The sequence below is a fragment of the Tachysurus vachellii genome, chromosome 20 (genome assembly GCF_030014155.1).
Source record: "Tachysurus vachellii isolate PV-2020 chromosome 20, HZAU_Pvac_v1, whole genome shotgun sequence".
NCBI lineage: Eukaryota > Metazoa > Chordata > Actinopteri > Siluriformes > Bagridae > Tachysurus > Tachysurus vachellii.
Window position 1 is genome coordinate 11937576 of NC_083479.1, and position 17607 is coordinate 11955182.

At 38.7% G+C, this 17607-nt stretch overlaps 1 protein-coding gene across 4 annotated transcripts in view; it reads right to left on the bottom strand.

Annotated features, from left to right (window-relative positions):
- The window catches only part of cadm2a (cell adhesion molecule 2a), a 336792-nt gene that overhangs the window by 46549 nt on the left and 272636 nt on the right, over positions 1-17607 (bottom strand). The window contains exon 1 of one of the 4 annotated variants that reach the window (XM_060896236.1): positions 5909-5942. The exons of the other annotated variants lie outside the window; for them this stretch is intronic. The gene's annotated coding sequence lies outside the window, so the exon portion shown is untranslated. Of the gene's footprint in view, positions 1-5908; positions 5943-17607 lie in introns of those variants that run through there. 4 annotated transcript variants of the gene reach the window in all.

The following is a 17607-nucleotide window of genomic DNA, read 5'->3' on the forward strand; positions in this document are numbered from 1 at the left end:
CATCCCGTGAAAAGTACACCTGATCACAGTGATAAAGCACCTCTACTGAATCGCAGTGTGGCATGTGGAGGAAGTCAGCCATGAATTTTAACTCTTTCCCCTTAATAATGCCCTAACTACATTTCAGGAAAGGTATTTGCCTTGGGGAGAGAAAGTAATATTTCTCAACAGTGTGTTCTTCAATGGAGCAGGAGAAGCGAGGCTCTCCTTTCCATAACTCTATGTTAATCCTAAGCTATTATTACTTTAAGCTACAACGTGTTTGAAATGTTACAGTGTCGAGACAACACACTGTAAATAATAATAATAAAAGACAAGAAGAAAGTAAAGCATCTCTCACTTTTTGTCCTTCATAGATTGATGACAAAGGCTGAGACCTGCTATAAAATGGTGTCTTAACTTCTTGGGTTTAGCCTCAGGCCACTCTCCTTCCCCAGGCTGCAGCCTGCTTTATGGTTTCGGTGAAGCAGGAACGTCCTCGGGATGCTGTGAGATTTATGACAAGCCTGTGTTTTGGGGAATTTTGAAATACACTCCTTTTTAAAGCCGGTCATAAAATTAATATTACACTCTATATACTGTAATATCTGCTATGCCTTATGGGTAGCAGGAAAATTTGCTTTGCTATTGCAAGAAAATCAGTCAGACATTTTTACACTTTTTTTTTTTTTTTTCCAAAAAAAGTAAACTTTTCTTTCTCTGAAGGGAAAATACTTACCAAATTTAGATTTTCCAAACTTTCAAGAATCATCTCCATCTCAAGTCAGGCACGACAAATTTCAAATGCATCAAAAGCTTAACTAATAGATTTGAGAGCAGGATTCAGAGCGCAACACCGAGCAGAACAGCATGATAGATACAGCTGAATAATAAATCTGCTGGCTGTTGGAGTTTCATATTCACAAGACTGCACCGTGATTACATTCGGACACCGGTCTGTCCTTTGGATAGTGGAACAGCAAGAAATATCCCTTAATATAGGCTGATAAATCTGCTCTGATTTATCAAGTACAGGAGCTTACTAAGCTGTAGGGGTGGAGTAACCCCAAGATTCAATCAAACTTGTAATAAAATCTTATCGCATTTCAGAGAATTTCATGGAAACCATAAAATAACCATGAATAACAAAGCATAAAGCAATTCTGTCGAAACACCAGTATCAGATTTATTATATAGAGATAGAGCAGGTACTGTGAAGGACAGCAGTAAGGTTATTTGGTTTTTTCATAATAAATATATAACTGGAGATGATTGTCAGTTTGCTGCAGATTTCTATAATCAGTAACAGCCTTTGTGGACTAACGATACAAGGGATAAGAGTGGTGCAGAGCAGAGTGGAACTGTGCTCTGGTAAACAGAACACTTTAGGCCACTTACACACACTAGTGATGGAGGAACGGCCTGCCACTCACAGTGCCTCAGCCCAACTGAGTGTAGGAGGAATTGTTTTTTAATAAGCCACGCAATACCGAGAACAGCAAGAAAGACAGGGGAGCGAGGCAGGACAGGTAGTGAGAGAACAGGAGAGACAGATTCACTACCACTGAATCACTGCCTGTGAGACGCATGTTGGCTTTAAATAATTCATGCATTTCCACATAAACATATATCTAATGCACACTATAAATATCAAACGTTCTCTGCTGCAAGGGCCAATATTTCACACAAATAAAATCCATTATTCATAAACTATTGAACGACAGAGCTTTTTTTTTCTTTTCAGAGAACATGCACCCGTAAAGTTTCCGTGTCATGCTAAAATATGATTCAACAAATCAACAACATATGATATGGACATTTATATTCTTGCAAACCAATCCATAATTTCATGCAACTCCAGTTGTGTAAAGCGAATGCTGATTAAAAAAAAAAAAAAAACAGGATGAGAATTTAAAATTCAAAAAGAGTAACAGGTTGTTGACAACAATTTCATTCTTCGGTACCTTACATTCATCTAGTCAACATAAGAAAAATGCATGAGAAATAGATGCAGGAAGAGTGCCAAGAACCCAGCAAAAGCATCAACACCGTCCCACAGCAGGTGTGTGCAGTGTCTCACCACTGCGTAGGCACCATGCATACACGATCATCCACATTTTACATATTAAACATGACGAGACAAAGAGAGAGTGAGTGAGAGAGAGAGCGAGAGAGAGAGAGAGAGACAGAGAGAGACTAGAGCAAGAGAAAGATAGATGAAGGTCTTATGGGTGATTAGAGAAGTGGCCATAGATAAGTGTGAAATGAGGAGAGTCCTTCAAAGAGATAAAGGACAAAGAGAGAAAGAGAAAAGGCTTGTTGACTGGTCATGTTTTAATTGGGTCAGTGTAATGGTCAGGAGAGGTCAGACAGAGAATCTAGGTTAGCTGCATGAGTAACTCTTCTCGGTCTGCTCAAATATCCCACAATTCTCTGGTGTGTCAAAATCCTACAGTCTTACTATAAGCCACTGTAAGAACTCACTGTGCACCTGACTGATATATTGTAAAGATTTCTATCGTCGGTTATATAGTACATGTAGAGCTGAACAATTTCTAGAGTTAATCCCAAAAAACAAAGAAATTAACAAATGATGTACTACAATGATTTTATGTTTGCATTAATAAAGGCAGATCTGAAAAATCTGTTTTAGATGTTTTAAAACGCTTTTTATCTATATTGATGTTTTCAAATGTATATTTTCATCCATACTGAACTGTCTTGCATCTTCAAAATGCTCACATCCCTATACTGCGAATGCTTTAGCCTGCTTCATTTCTGTCAGCCCTTTATTACTGTTCTGTCTTTTTGCCTTGATGTGATCTCGAAACAAACAATTGCATGCAAGCTGAAGGTTGTACAAAGTGACATCAATCTTTAATAGCTCTATCAACCTGGATAGCAGGCACAACAATTGCAGGACAATATTGTCCACCATCTTTGGACAACTCTCAGGACAACATTGTCCACCAGGTTACAAAAATGTCTAAAAATTCATCATTGTTTCTGAATATTTTCATTTTCTCACAAAGCGTTGTTTTCGAGTATATCCTCTTTACAGAGTTTCTAAAAAGTTCTGCTTTCTCTAAATGTTAACAAAAGGCCAAAATCTAGAAATAAATAGGTTTTCAAATGAATCTGGTTTAATGTGGACGTAGCTGGAGTTGTACAGTAAGTTATGTCACTGGTTTCCACTGTAACTGAGACCTGTTTAGTTGCAGTGATCATGATATACTGTAAATATAGTTAAATAATCATATTAAGGTATCAAAAATAGACCTTTTATGGCATTTAGAGGCAGATATGCCCTTATCCAGAGTGACATAATTTGTATCTCGTTTTATATAACTGAGCATTAAGAGCCTTTCTTATGGGCCCAGCCATGTATCTTGGTGGTAGCTTGGTGGTCAACCAACACATTAACCATTGAGCTACCATATGCCTTTAGTCATTAAAGATTAATTATACCAAATGCAATTTGTGTATCCATGAGCTCAATGCACCTTTGCACTATAGTAGGATAAACATTATTCTTTAAAATCATATTCCCTCAGTAGGTATTCTGGTGGAAGGTGAAGGTGGTCAAGAGTGATGCTGATGCCAGGAGGCCATAGCATGTGATTTACATCATTTTTGTTCTCAGTAATCCATTCTGAGCTCTCATGCCCCACATATAGGAACGGAATCATCCTCTAAATAGACCACTCCCATCAGGATAATAATCACAGGCTGGAGGTAATCAGTTATAACTTTAGAAGGATATATTTCAGCGACTCTTCCCCATAACAGGACACGTTGGAAAAAAAAAACTATAGGAGTAACACGTCTCTCAGTGCAGAAAAGAACATCTGTTTTTCCCCTGGAATTTCCAAGGAATTTCGTCCAGCAGAAGCGTTAGAAAAATCTTTTTGAATAAATGCTCCTGCTTTAAGGTGTAGAACTAAATTATAATGGGTTAGTAAAGGAATGTTCTTAGAAGACACCGTGACGTACCATGTGCTGAAGTCCTTTCAGATCAGATCCAATCTATACTTAAATCTGACCCTAGAGCAAGGACAATAATCCAGGCTTATGTATATTATTCTAAACACTACAGCTTTTTAATGCAAAAATATATATATATAAAAAAAGACCAAAAAAGTGCTTTGGCATCTGCAGTATAAACTGACTGAATCAATAGGGAGCTGCAGGCACAGTGTCACTCTCTGCTCTTCTTGTTTGTCTTTGTTTTCTCATGACATGGGACTTGCATTAAAAGTAGATGACTATTTTGGGCAAGCAAAATGTCACATTTCTCAATATTGCAAACACTTGCTAACAACACCTCCTCAAAGCCAAACTTCTGTAATCTCACACTCTAGTAAGCTCTTTTAATGAAAACAGAACAGAAAAATAGTATTTTCCTTCTTCTTCCTTTATTTATTTATTTTTCTTAGCAACTAATTAAGATACAACCTTACACGGTAACCTGGGCTGAATGGTGATGTTCCAGACTGCTACAGCATGACTAGGAAAAAAAAACAGAGAAATGAAACAAACCGGATAAAAGGTGAGCGAAGGGAGAAGTAAACAGACCTCCTAGTGTGTTCATCACTTATCCTCTTTAACACACACTTACACAGGCCATAAATAGTAAAAGATGATTTAATGATGACATTGGAGGATAATGTGTCATCTGGGGGAGGAGAGAAAAGTGGAATGGAGTGGCTCAATAAGAGGCTGTCATACACTGCTGACACACACACATTATTGTAACTGATTCGAGGTGACCATTTTTAGGGTGATGCTTTTCTCTTTCCTCAAAGGGCACTGACTCAAGAAATGTTTGCTTCTCCGCACTATGAGAAGTTGTCTTTCTAAAAAGGATACTCTGAATAACTACAGAGTTAAAATTGTATGCTCGCATCAGCATGATAATTACAGTTCATCCGAGGTCGACTGTAAGGTGAGACTTTTTTTCTTAAATTGTTAAACACAGTCCTTCTGCCCCAATGCTCGCCCACATTTAGCATGGATCTCAATTCCCTTCCTGATGAGTGATAGAATAAGGACAAAAACACGATATTTAGAGGAGCTTCCAGTCAATTTCAGGCGTTTTTACAAATGCAGCAGAGAGAAACATCAAAGCCGTTTTATATCCATCTGAGTATTCCTTACACCATGTATAAAAGTGAAGGGATGTTATTCCAAAAAGCTGCAAATTAAAACTCTTGTCGCAGCAAATGACTCTCAGGTTTAAGCTATTAAGCATAAGTCTTCTCTAAAGGCTTGCCTGCCTTCAGCCCTAGAACAAACAGTGGTGACAGAAGTAAGCCATAATCAATACCTTCTCAGACATAAGGCTACGGATGAGGCTCATTCAATACCATTAACAAATAACCTGGCAACGAAAACCATTATGCACTGAAAACTAAAAATGGATAACCGAAATTGATAGCTGCACTAATGCCATATTTCCCTTCAGAGCCTCCCATGTCTCTCTAATTGCTTTAATATATAGAGAAGGTGTGCGGTCTGATCAGTCATGCTTATCAGAGGGTCAGCAGGGCTCTCCTTGTTCCCCAATAGAGCCAGATAAACCACAGATAAAAGAGCAAATAACTGGGACCATTTTATCCAAGGATTAATTAGAATTTACCGCACAAAAGCCATGTAAATCTGATACACAGCAACTGTGTAGGTCCTTAAGAAATGTGACCTTGGGTTACATTTTAGTACATTTCTAGTTATTAACCTAAACCACACTTCAGCATACTTTTCCCATGTTCATATTAATTCCCTGCCAGCTCATTAACCCAGTAGAAGAATACTTGTATATTAAGCGAGCAAGCAAGCAGCGTTACAGTGGCATTCAAGAAATGTAAACCTGCTGAATATGCAACAATTTGCTAAACTATAGATGATATATTTTGGAGAAGATGACATGTACCTGGGTTTATGTGCTGAGTTGTAATTACACCCTGTGATGTAGTAGTTTGACATAATTGGACCTTGTGGTCTAGTAGGTTGATATGTGATTGGATCCGCTGGTGTAGTAAAGTGGGATGGGATTGAACCCTGTGATGTGTAGTAGGTTGAGATCTGATAGACTTTATGATGTAATAGGGTAACATGATTAGACACTGACGTGTTTGGACCCTGTTGTGTAGTATTTTGAGATGTGATTGGACACTGTGGTATAATAGGTTGACATCTGATAGGATTTGTGATGTACAGTAGTATGGTGACATGGTTGAAATGAGGTTAAACAGTGTGGTGAAGTAGGTTGACATGATTGGACTCTGGATTTGTGATGTAGTATGTTGACATAATTGAAATGTAGTTGGACAGTTTAGTGTAGGAGGTTGAGATGTGATTGGACTGTGTAGTTTGGTGTAGTAGGGTGGAATGACAACTCTATGCCTTCAAAGGTTGGCATATGATTGAATCTGTTCTCTCAAAGCTTTGATGTGACCGGACTCTGCTGTAGCAGGTCGTCATGAGAGTGCATTTGGTAGTGTAGCAGGTCATCATGTGATTGGACTCTGTGGTGTAGTAGCTTGACATGTGATTGGTAGTGGAGTCATGAAATGTGATAAGACCATGTGGCTTAGTGAACCAAGATGTCAGCAGACTGTGTGGTTCTGTGTGGGCTGGGTGATATAAAGCCATACTGCATCTCAGTGGGAGATCAACAATGTCAACCTGTGGGCCTTTACACCACATATGGGCTTCTGTTCCTCACATAAGACTCAGATATAGTCTACAGCGACTTTGGTAATCATATTTCTAAAATCAAAAAAGTCAACATACTATGCATTATAACACAAATACGTCTAACTTTTTGACGTTTTAAAGGTGATCTCTATTAAAACAGGATACATCTTACACTGATCTCTTTATTCCTTTCTCTTTTTAGCTCCAAAAAATAATGCACAAAAGCCATTTTTGTTCTTACTTCTCCCATGACAGTAAACAAAACATTCACTATCTTTTTTGTGTTTATGATTTATTTTGATGTGAGGGTCCATATGCTGATCCCAGAAGCCCAGACCAAAAACTGGAAGAAAATAATAATAAAAAGAATAAAGAGTGAGAAAAACTGTTTATCGTTCCATATCAAATTTCAGTGCACAGGAAGCTGAGACATTAATAACCAAATAGATGATGATTTTTTTTTTGTTCACGATTAAAGTGAGAATAAACAAAATCAGTTAAGACTGATTAGAGGATTTAGTTGAGAAACAGACCTCTTACTGGTAGGAGTAAATGCAGGAGTACCATCTCAGATGGATGCGATTTAATTAAACTAGAGTGACACTGAGCAAATCTTATGACCTCATAAAAATCACAAACCCACACTAAGATAATGAATGTAGCCCATATAATTCCCCCATATTGTTTATTTGGACAATTAGACGCTGCTATGATTCATACACCATTATTTTAAACTTAGTCGGTGGGAGTTGCTTTAATATCTAATAAATTGGCCAGCAGAGAGAATAAAGACTAGCGGGCTGTGTTTATGCCTGGTTTGTTGTTCAGTCTATGTTTCCAGTGATAGCAACGTGGGTGGATTTGTTCCCACTCTAATTTAACACTGTAATATCACAGGGGGACAGTTTCATTTGCCTTTTAGGGGATTGGCACTGACTCCAACTTGCTAAGTCAGCTCATCTGAACTAAAGAAGTGGGAGGATTGTAATATACATGCATATAAAACCTGGAAAAGAGGGTTGATAGCTTTTTTGTTCTGGGTCTGATCTCGGTAAAAGGTTGTTTTTTTCCATTACAAAATGTATAGCGCGGTCCAGTTCTTTATTAGAAAATCCATCATTTGCCTCAGGGAGTTACTGGATGCTTCTCAGCAGTTGATCAAACAGTACACATAGACATATAGGACTTGCAATGCAATAACAGGGGCCTTGGGTTACAGATTTCAAAAGCTTCTCACACACTGACAACTGCATTTGTAGTGATGGATGCTGAGAAAGGTTACAGACATCTTCTCAAGGCTAATTAGTTTCCCATCTAAGACACATGTCTTTAGTTGGGAAATTAGAAGATGGAAAGGGCTAATACTGTGTTTGTGTTGCCTTGAAAGTGGTGATTTACACATTGTAATGATGCTATTTTCTACATCAACATGTTCGACGAAAGCATGTCTTTTAATGCTTGTAAAACGTGACTTTAAAATACTGTAGTGAACTTAAACATTCATTCAATAGGTAAGACTTAATGTACAGCAATAACAGAAGACAACAGTGAGAAGTGTTAGCTAAGGGCTAATGTTAGTGATATCTCTAATGGTGATAATCACTAATACTTTTACTGTTATACATTTAAATACTGTCTCTGTATATTAACTGATCTAAAGCTAATTCAGGTATAAACTAATTTGGCTATTGACGTGCTAAAAATTGAGGGAATGTTTTTGGTGGCTTTTACTGGTTGTACGCAGGGAACCGATAGATGCAACTTCGCCTTGAACGCAACATAATTATGCATTGTGAGTAGCAGTATTGGACTAATTTTATGAGCTCAGTGACACTCTTTTTGACTCCTAGTTCTTTTCCATCTGCTCAAATGCATCTCTTCTGTCCCTCCCTCCCTCCCTCCCTCCCTCCACTTTCTATTACTGCCTGAATGTTGGGCTCAAAAGTGGAGCAGCAAAAGAGGAACACAATGAAGCGAGAGCCTGGGAGCCTCAGTGGGACTTGCTCAAATGTTCACTGGCAAGATAAAAGCAGTTATTGTAGGGCCGCCAAAAGCAAAAAAGTAAGCCAGAATCTAATGAAGAGAACAGGAAAGACATCATAATATACTAGCAAGGCAGGTCTGCTGAAAAATAGTGGGAGAGAAAGAAAGCCGAGGTTGGGAACACTAATGTGCACCAAAGCCAGGTAGATCTTGTTGAGTGGTTGGGATGCAGAGGAACTCAAGTGCAGATTGTGCCCGTTTTTGTTTTTACATTACATTAAAACTCACCAACATCACCCAGTCCTGAAGGATGGACAGATCTTCTGAAGGCAGTGTTTTACATGTGGTTAAAAGTTTACAACCGTGTAACGTCTCTTTACGAAGTTTGTACAATGGGGAATATTCCTATTTTGCTGTTTGCATCTTTCTGTCTTTGTAAGAAAGCTCTTCTGGAGCCACGCAGTGCAAGACGGACATAACAAAGGGCTACTCCAGCAAATGTGTGCGGGTGTTCAATAAGACTGACAGCTATGACTAAATTCACTTAAAAACTCCTCATCTTTTCTTCCTTTAAGTATTTGGACTAAACTTAATTATAGCATGAAAATCCATTTAAAGACTCTTATCTTACTTGCTAAAGATACCTATATTGGTCAAGTTGACACAATATCTGGTCTAACACCTGAGTCAAAACATTGAAACCTATATAAACTCTATAGACCATATTCATGAAATATCTCCTAGTGAAGAAATTGTAAGAAAATTCTTTGAAATGTGGCCGTTTCCTCATTAAAAAATTAAAGAGAGGATCCTAGTATAGATAAAGGTCACAAAGCATCTTAATCCTTAAATTGGCTCATGAGGTCATGAGAGAGTAAGTAAGAGGTTTAGGAGTTTACTTAGAAGAGGAGAAAATGGCCAAAAGGTGAAGAGGGAGAAGAAATGTATGCATATTTAATAATGATTATGAGTTAATAAGATGCGAAAGATTATATTGTGTTAGAGATAACATCTCCAAAACACAGCCAAAATGCCATATCGGCAGATACAGTACAATGATAAAATTTGGCGCTGCAACATTTCTGCGATGTGTTGGAGATGGTTACATTTATTACATTTGTAACATACATATGTATATACATCTCTAATATGATCGGTCACAAGCGTAATCAATACTAGATAAAGCCTTAAATATCTTAACAGAGAGACAAATAGTAGGCTTATAATAGACCATAATGTAAAAGCACTCTTTTTTTTTTATTGATCAACCAATCACAGTCTTCAAAAGAATGTATCATACCTAGCAAAGGGTTAAGCCCCGCCTCCTTTCTAAGGTTAATTTTTCCTGAATCACTCTTAAGCTAAGATTCCTAGTTTAAATTTGTAAGCTAAATTAGGAGCTCTCTGAGATAATTCTAAGAATCTGTATGAATACAGGCCCTGGTGTTATACAGGTGTCATAAAGACCAAAGTCAAGGTATAGGGATTTATGTTATGTTGTGTAACACTTGATAGCTGACTTCAGTGTGTATAACAGTGATATCGCTTAAGTTATGTTACAATGCATCAACACTATTTGTAATTCCTTGGTTTGCTTTTGCTTTCTTTTCTTGTCATAAACTATGCCGTATTTCAGTTGGTGCTTAAATAAAATTGCAGTAAAAGTTAACAGACGTTTGTTATTAATTCCACTTTCCAGGTCTACCATTTCCTTAACTTCACTATTTCTAGACAGCTAAGAGTGGTTAAAATGGCAAGGGAAGGAGAAGCTTCATGTGTGCTGCATCTAAACACTACAAGTTAACTGGGAGCTGAATTCTGCTTCGGTTTTTCCCATCAAACCCTCACTAAATCCCTAACAGCCAGAAGCAACCACTCTCTCTGCAATCTTGTTAGCTAACAGGTCATTCATTTAGCTGAGATGTGAACGCAGAGACAGACACACTAGGAACAGCTACAGTAAAACACACACACTTATCCACACATAGGAACGTGCAAAACTCATTAATAATACACCATTACATATTGTAAATGAACTGATTTGTTGGTCTAGCGAGCACAGGAAACGCACTGCAGAGTAATTCATAAGCGAAACATTGGCAGGATATTACACACACACACACACACACACACACAAACATAATGTGCAGAAGAATCCACGGGTATTGACATGCTTTTATCAGGAACATTTAAGCAGCAGAGGGCAGCAACTTTGCAGAGAAATATAAAGCTGGCTATTAAATGCTGAATTAAAGAGTCAGTCTGTTTTCAGGTTGTGTTGTGTTTGTGTGTGTAGGAGAGAGACAGAAAGTGAGAGAAAATCAAGTGTGAAAAGGGATGGTTTGGTGTTATGACAGAAGGCTCGACAGGATGGACGAGAAAAAGTGCAATAAGTGAAATAAATGGCATCCTCATGAACATGTATTTGTAATAAACGTGATGAACAGATGCAGAAGAGTCAGAAATGACTTTGAAAATGCTGACTAATTTGGCTAAGAACACATCATTACACTCCTACGCAGAGAAAAAATGGCAGACAGAGACAGAAAGAGGGAGAATAGAATAAAAGCAAAACAATAAACAAAACCAACGGAGAGCAGGCCAGCTCGTCTGCATTGTAATTATGGGAGATGTAATTATGAGCGATGGTGGAGGCAGCCAGGCTCTGGGCTGAATGGAGCAGCTGGAGAAGTCATGTGGTGTTACCCTGCCTGCACTCACTGGGGGCCAGACTGTTTACATGCTACAGCAGACACACACACACACACACACACACACACACACACAGGATAGCTGTACTGTATGTATTTCAACAAGGTGTTTAAAATATACAGTTCTAATTTATACAGTTTTCTAATCTGTACTTTTGTACTAAATTTATTTTGTATTTTCAAAATACCTCAAAGACAGCACACTCTGTTTGCTATCAATGAGCTAAGCCCTCCCTCTTTTTTGCCATCCACATTGGTCACATCTGCAGATGTCACGGACTCTGTTTTATCGCAACCAACAAACATGGCTGCCCTGGACTCAGCAAGCACCTGGATTTGCTCATTCCCATTTACTGTCCTTTGCATTGTGTTCACCTGTGTTTAATTAGTATGTTGCGTTTTTTTTTAATTTACCAAAACTACCTTCCTGCTCTTGGCGTTCCAGTTTTTTGACTAGTGTATTTCCTGCTATTTACCCCATTTTTGCCTATCCTAACCTCTTCTTGGAATATTCACTATTGCTAATCTTGTGAGCTGTTCCTAGTGTTGTGAGCTGTTCCTAATTTTCTGAGCTGCTTCTATTTTGTGAACTGTTCCTTATTGTCAGGGATCAGTGCGGACTTTTGGACACGTGCTAATGTTTTTGTTATTGTCACGTGTCTGCCCCGCCTTCGTCTGCTCCTCCCTGTCCCCACACCTGTTTCCCATCGTGTGATTGACTTGTGTGTGTGTATATATGTGAGCCGCGTTGCCGATGGCAGCGCGGATTCATTAGTGTAGTTTAGTTTACATTAGTTCCCCGTGTCGTGTGGATATGTCTGTTTTCCTTATGTATTAAACCCCTTTCATTTGAAGCTATCCTGAGAACGGGTCTGTCTCCTTCCTTCCGTATCTGGGGGCCTGACACTTATGTTGCAAACATTTCCTTATTTTATGAGCCGTTCCTTATTTTGTGAACTAATTCTAATTTTGTGAACTGTTCCTTATGTTGCAAACTGTTCCTTGTTTTGTGGCCGACTTCTATTTTGTGAGCTGTTCCTTATTTTGTGAGCTGTTTCTATTTGGTAAACTGTTCCTAATTTGGTGAGCGGCTTCTATTTTATGAACTGTTTCTTATTTTGTGAGCTGCTTCGATTTTATGCACTGTTCCGTATTTTGTGAACTGTTTTTTATTTTGCTAACTTTTTCTAATTTTCTGAACTGTTCCTTATGTTGCAAACTGTTCCCAATTTTGTGAGCTGCTTCTATTTTATGAACCGTTCCTTGTTGCAAACTGTTAGTAATTTTGTGAACTGTTAATTATTTTATAAGCTGTTCCTTATTTTGTGAACTGTCCATAATTTTATGAACCTTTCTTATTAAAGTGACCTGCACTTTGTTTATTTATTAATTAGTTTGTTTGCTTGTGAATTTGTCTACTTGCTTGCCTTATGTTAACCATAAACAAGAACACCTTTTTGAGCAATTTTATTTAACCCTCCTTTGCTGTCACTGTTATTCACATAATTCCATATATTCTAAATATAACAAATATTTTATATAGCGAAATATTTCACATAATTCCAAATAATTCCAATATATCCAAATGGTTTTTAGAGGAGATCCTAGACGTAAACATGTTGTTCAATCAAAATACCAAAAAACCTTCACAAGCAAATTTCTGTATCTTGGTTCGAACAGATGCTGGTTAACGACAAGCAAAACTTTTCCGTTTATTATACTTACTATTCATAAAAGTCAGAAAAATAAACAAAAAAAAAGGAGTTCTTGTTTATTGACGGTTCTATTCAGCATGTTACAGTAATGCCTTTCTTGTTACAAGTTTAAATGATATCATATGATCGGTAATGTGCTTTATTATCCATCATACTCATTTTTCTTTGCTACTTAGCCATCTGGATGCTAGCTAGCAGGCAAAGCTGCCTTAGTGCTATTCTACTCCCACATGGAAATTCAAAAGGACAACACTTTAGAAACCAAAGAGACAGTGTAATTGTTTTACAATTTAGTTTCTAGAAAGACACCATTTATTAACTAATTTCCACCCACACGAATCCTTATTAACACTAAAATCCTTAAAGCATATGTTGTAATACGGATTAAAATGCACTTTTATGTATTGTTTAATGCTTTTATTAAACAATATGCCTTTAATAAGCAAATCTACATCACTTTACTAGCTTTACGTTCGTCTCGAGTCAAATTACGCAGCACTGTACACTACACATGAAGCGAATGTTGCTAGCATATGTTCAACACACACAGTAGCACAAATAAAAAACATTTAAGAAACAAGTGCTGATGGAGAAACATTTCCACAAACCCCCCTAGGCAGGAACAAAATGCTTGCCATTTCTCTTTCTCCCATTTCTCATTGTCACTCCTCCACTGTGCTAAACAGGCACGTACACACACACACACACACACACACACACACACACACACACACACTTTCACTGGGATAAAAAAAAAATCTCTTGCCACCTGTTTATATAACACGCAGCAGAATGAGGCGCTTTGCACTCACTCACTCACTCACTCACACACACACACACACACACACACACACACACACACACTCACACACACACACACACTCACACACACACACACACACACACACACTCACACACACACACACACACACACACACAGCCTCCTGAGCAATCTCTGCTAAAAGCACTTCATTGTTCAGCCACAGACAGAGCTTGTGGTTTGTCCGCTGAGTTAGACTTGGACTGGATCACATTTAAAACATAAAAGATCTACTTATCGCGAGTGTGGGGATCTTTGAAAAACCTTCTCCATCATTTCTCATGCACAAGCCCAATTATAATCACAAGTGAGCCCATGAGATATTTTTATTAAGTGATTTAACAAAAGAAAATAGTGTTTTGAATTTGAGCTGGGGAGAATAAACAGGACTTAAGTCTTAAAGCTCATGTCTGGTCAATAAGCTTTCTTCAGTGGAGTCATTTGCATAAATTTACATAAACAATCCACAACAGAGGATCTGCTATAGAAGCTGAGGTTCATGAGTCAATAAATGTCAGCCATGTTTTCACATGTTTATCATCTCTGCTACAGTACTCTGTTCAGTCTTCTGAAGTATGTTTGGTTATTGGACCTGCTTTAGACTACTGAGTTTCACTCAGGATCATGTCCCAGCTGTCATGAGGACCTGGAAACACATGGCTGTACCAAATCTACCTGTAGGAGGTGGCGTGAGTTCAGTTGCACTGGAATTTTTTTGCAATTCCTGTGAACGTGAACGCAGCTCGTGCTCGGGAAGTAAAGACGATGATAAAATCATTAGTTCCAAAACACACGTGTATCATGAGTTACAGGGAAACATTGTGGGAAACAGAAGAGGTGAAATACCTTACTCAAGACGGGTGTGTTCTCCATGCGATAAGATGCTGTAAGATTAACGCAAATGCACAGGGGTTTGATAGAATCGAGTGAGTCTGATACCAGGAGGCTGCGTAAACAATCCCACTAAGATTTGGATCCCAGAGAACACACTCAGTGTGAAAACCTTCTCAACCTCCTGCTGTATGACTTCCTCTGTCACACTGTTATGTTTCTGCATTATGTGGTTTATGAGATGCAGAATTCTTCAGTTATGCACGCTACGGCTCGAGCGAACCTCTGCGTCTGGCTGCTGTTAAAAGCTCTTGTTCCAAAAAAACACTTTCCAAAGTAGTTCAGGCTCAGCACACCTGCATGTCACACTTAGTGCAATCAACACAGCATAACATCGCTCAGAACACTGACAAGTGCAGAAGTACCCTGTGTCACACACAAACTCACATTTAAACACACATACACACTCCAGCAGAAGCTGTTCAATCACGCCCCTCGCTTGGAAGAGTGTAATTGCAGGGCAAGTATTACCAGCTTGGTGCCGAGTGCAGAGGTGCACAAATGAATTAAAGAACACTTTAGAGAAAGCTACAGGCAAGGGTGAAGAGTTCAACACGTTACAAATCTGCACTGGCCCTCGGAACAACGTGCACGGGTTCGCACCATGGAACACAAACAACTCCGAGTGTGGGTTTCATCTGAACTCACAGAGAGATGCAACACAGACACGAAAGAGAACATATTACATATCCAAAGGTCACTCATTTTAAAATCTTTTGAATTTTGTGATTTAAGCTATTTTCCATTTTGATTTAAATGTAATAATATTTGCTAGATATATAATGCTAGATTTAATGCCGAAGCCTGTGTGCACTTGGATCGACTGTATTCAATAATGAGTATGTTGTAGGGTTGATTTACAAAAGATCATTATGAGAATGACATCACAAAACATTTCAAGGGAGGAAATGTTATGTAAGTGAGATTATTATGCACGCTTAACATTTCCAGTAGTTGCAGCAAGTTATCTAATACATCAGACATGAAAGAGACTCCCAGAAGAGGAAATTGAACTTCAAGTAAAAGAGCTGACTAAAGCCAGCGAGATCCACTGAAATACTGTTCAGCATTAGTTATCATGGGCATAACTTTGTTTTGAAGCATGCCATGGATGGAAATATAAACACGATATCATGGTTTGGAGTTTTCTGTAAAACCGTAATGTGATTCTAATTTTGATTATCACTCATTCTCTCACTCATCTTCTACCGCTTGTCTGAACTACCTCGGGTCACGGGGAGCCTGTGCCTATCTCAGGCGTCATCGGGCATCAAGGCAGGATACACCCTGGACGGAGTGCCAACCCATCGCAAGGTACACACACACTCTCATTCAGTCACGCAATCACACACTATGGACAATTTTCCAGAGATGCCAATCAACCTACCATGCATGTCTTTGGACCGGGGGAGGAAACCGGAGTACCCGGAGGAAACCCCAGAGGCACGGGGAGAACATGCAAACTCCACACACACAAGGTGGAGGCAGGAATCGAACCCCCAACCCTGGAGGTGTGAGGCGAACGTGCTAACCACTAAGCCACCGTGCCCTCCAATTTTGATTATCTTCATGCAAATATTTTATTCAAGAGTATAAACTATATATAAAGTTGTTACAAAGTTTTTGGACCAGTTTCTGCTAATAACTATTTCCAAAAATAGTGGAGACACATCCTGACCCCAGACTATGCTGAATATATCAATACTAAACGTGTAAATATGATAATTAAGAACAAAAAACGTCTTTCACATGGCTTAATTTCAGTGTTGTTGCCATCACGGGGATGAAGATGTGGTGAATATTTAAGTTTTTCATGGTGATTTTGTCCTTACTTTGTCATTCAGAAAAACTTTTTTCTTATTATTCCTAATATAATGATATTGTTTTGTGTTCAACTGGTTCAATCCAACCATCCTCCCATCCAACAACCCACCCACCCATCCTTCTGCCCATCCTTCCACCCATCCATCCATCCACCCATCAATCCTTTTACCCATCCATCCACAATACCCTCCCACCAAACCATCCATCCATCCATCCATCCATCCATCCATCCACCCATCTATCCCTCTACCCATTTTCTGTACCACTTATCCTACACAGGGTCACACAAAGCCTGTAGTCTATCCCATGGGGCTCTGGGCACAAGGCAGGGGACATCCTGCCATCAAAAATCATACCCATCAAAGGTCATAATCACACACACTCACACAACAATACAGACAATGTAAAAATGCCTACATATCAGCCTAGAACGCATGTCCTCAGGCTTGAGAAGGAAACCAGAGTACCCAGAGGAAACCCCCAAGCATGAGGAGAGACAGGAATCAAACCCCTGACCACAGATGTGCGAGGCAAATGTTCCATCTCTCCCCCTGCTGGTGGTCTACTGACTTCCAATAATTTAATACATGCTTACTGTACCAGATGTATCTATTTGCAATCACAATCACCAGGCCACAGAGATTTTCAGAAAACGCATAACGCACCAAACTGATAATCTGCTGATTTATCTAGATTTTTGAACGACAAAGTTGTTTCAATACCAATAGAGCATATAGATAAATTATTTAATATGAAGCCTTTAGACTAAACAATCAGTCTGACCTACAATCCAGAAATGCATCTAAAGCATCAAACTGGTCTAAAGATGGCATGTAGATATTTTAAAGCATTAATGTGATTTCAGACCTGCAGATGCTCTTAAGGAAGTGAGGAGTGATGTGATCAAATACAAGTAAACGCTCTAAAAGCCAGTGGATGAGCATGACATCCTACATCATTCATCAAATGTAATTTGTTAGCAGCCCAC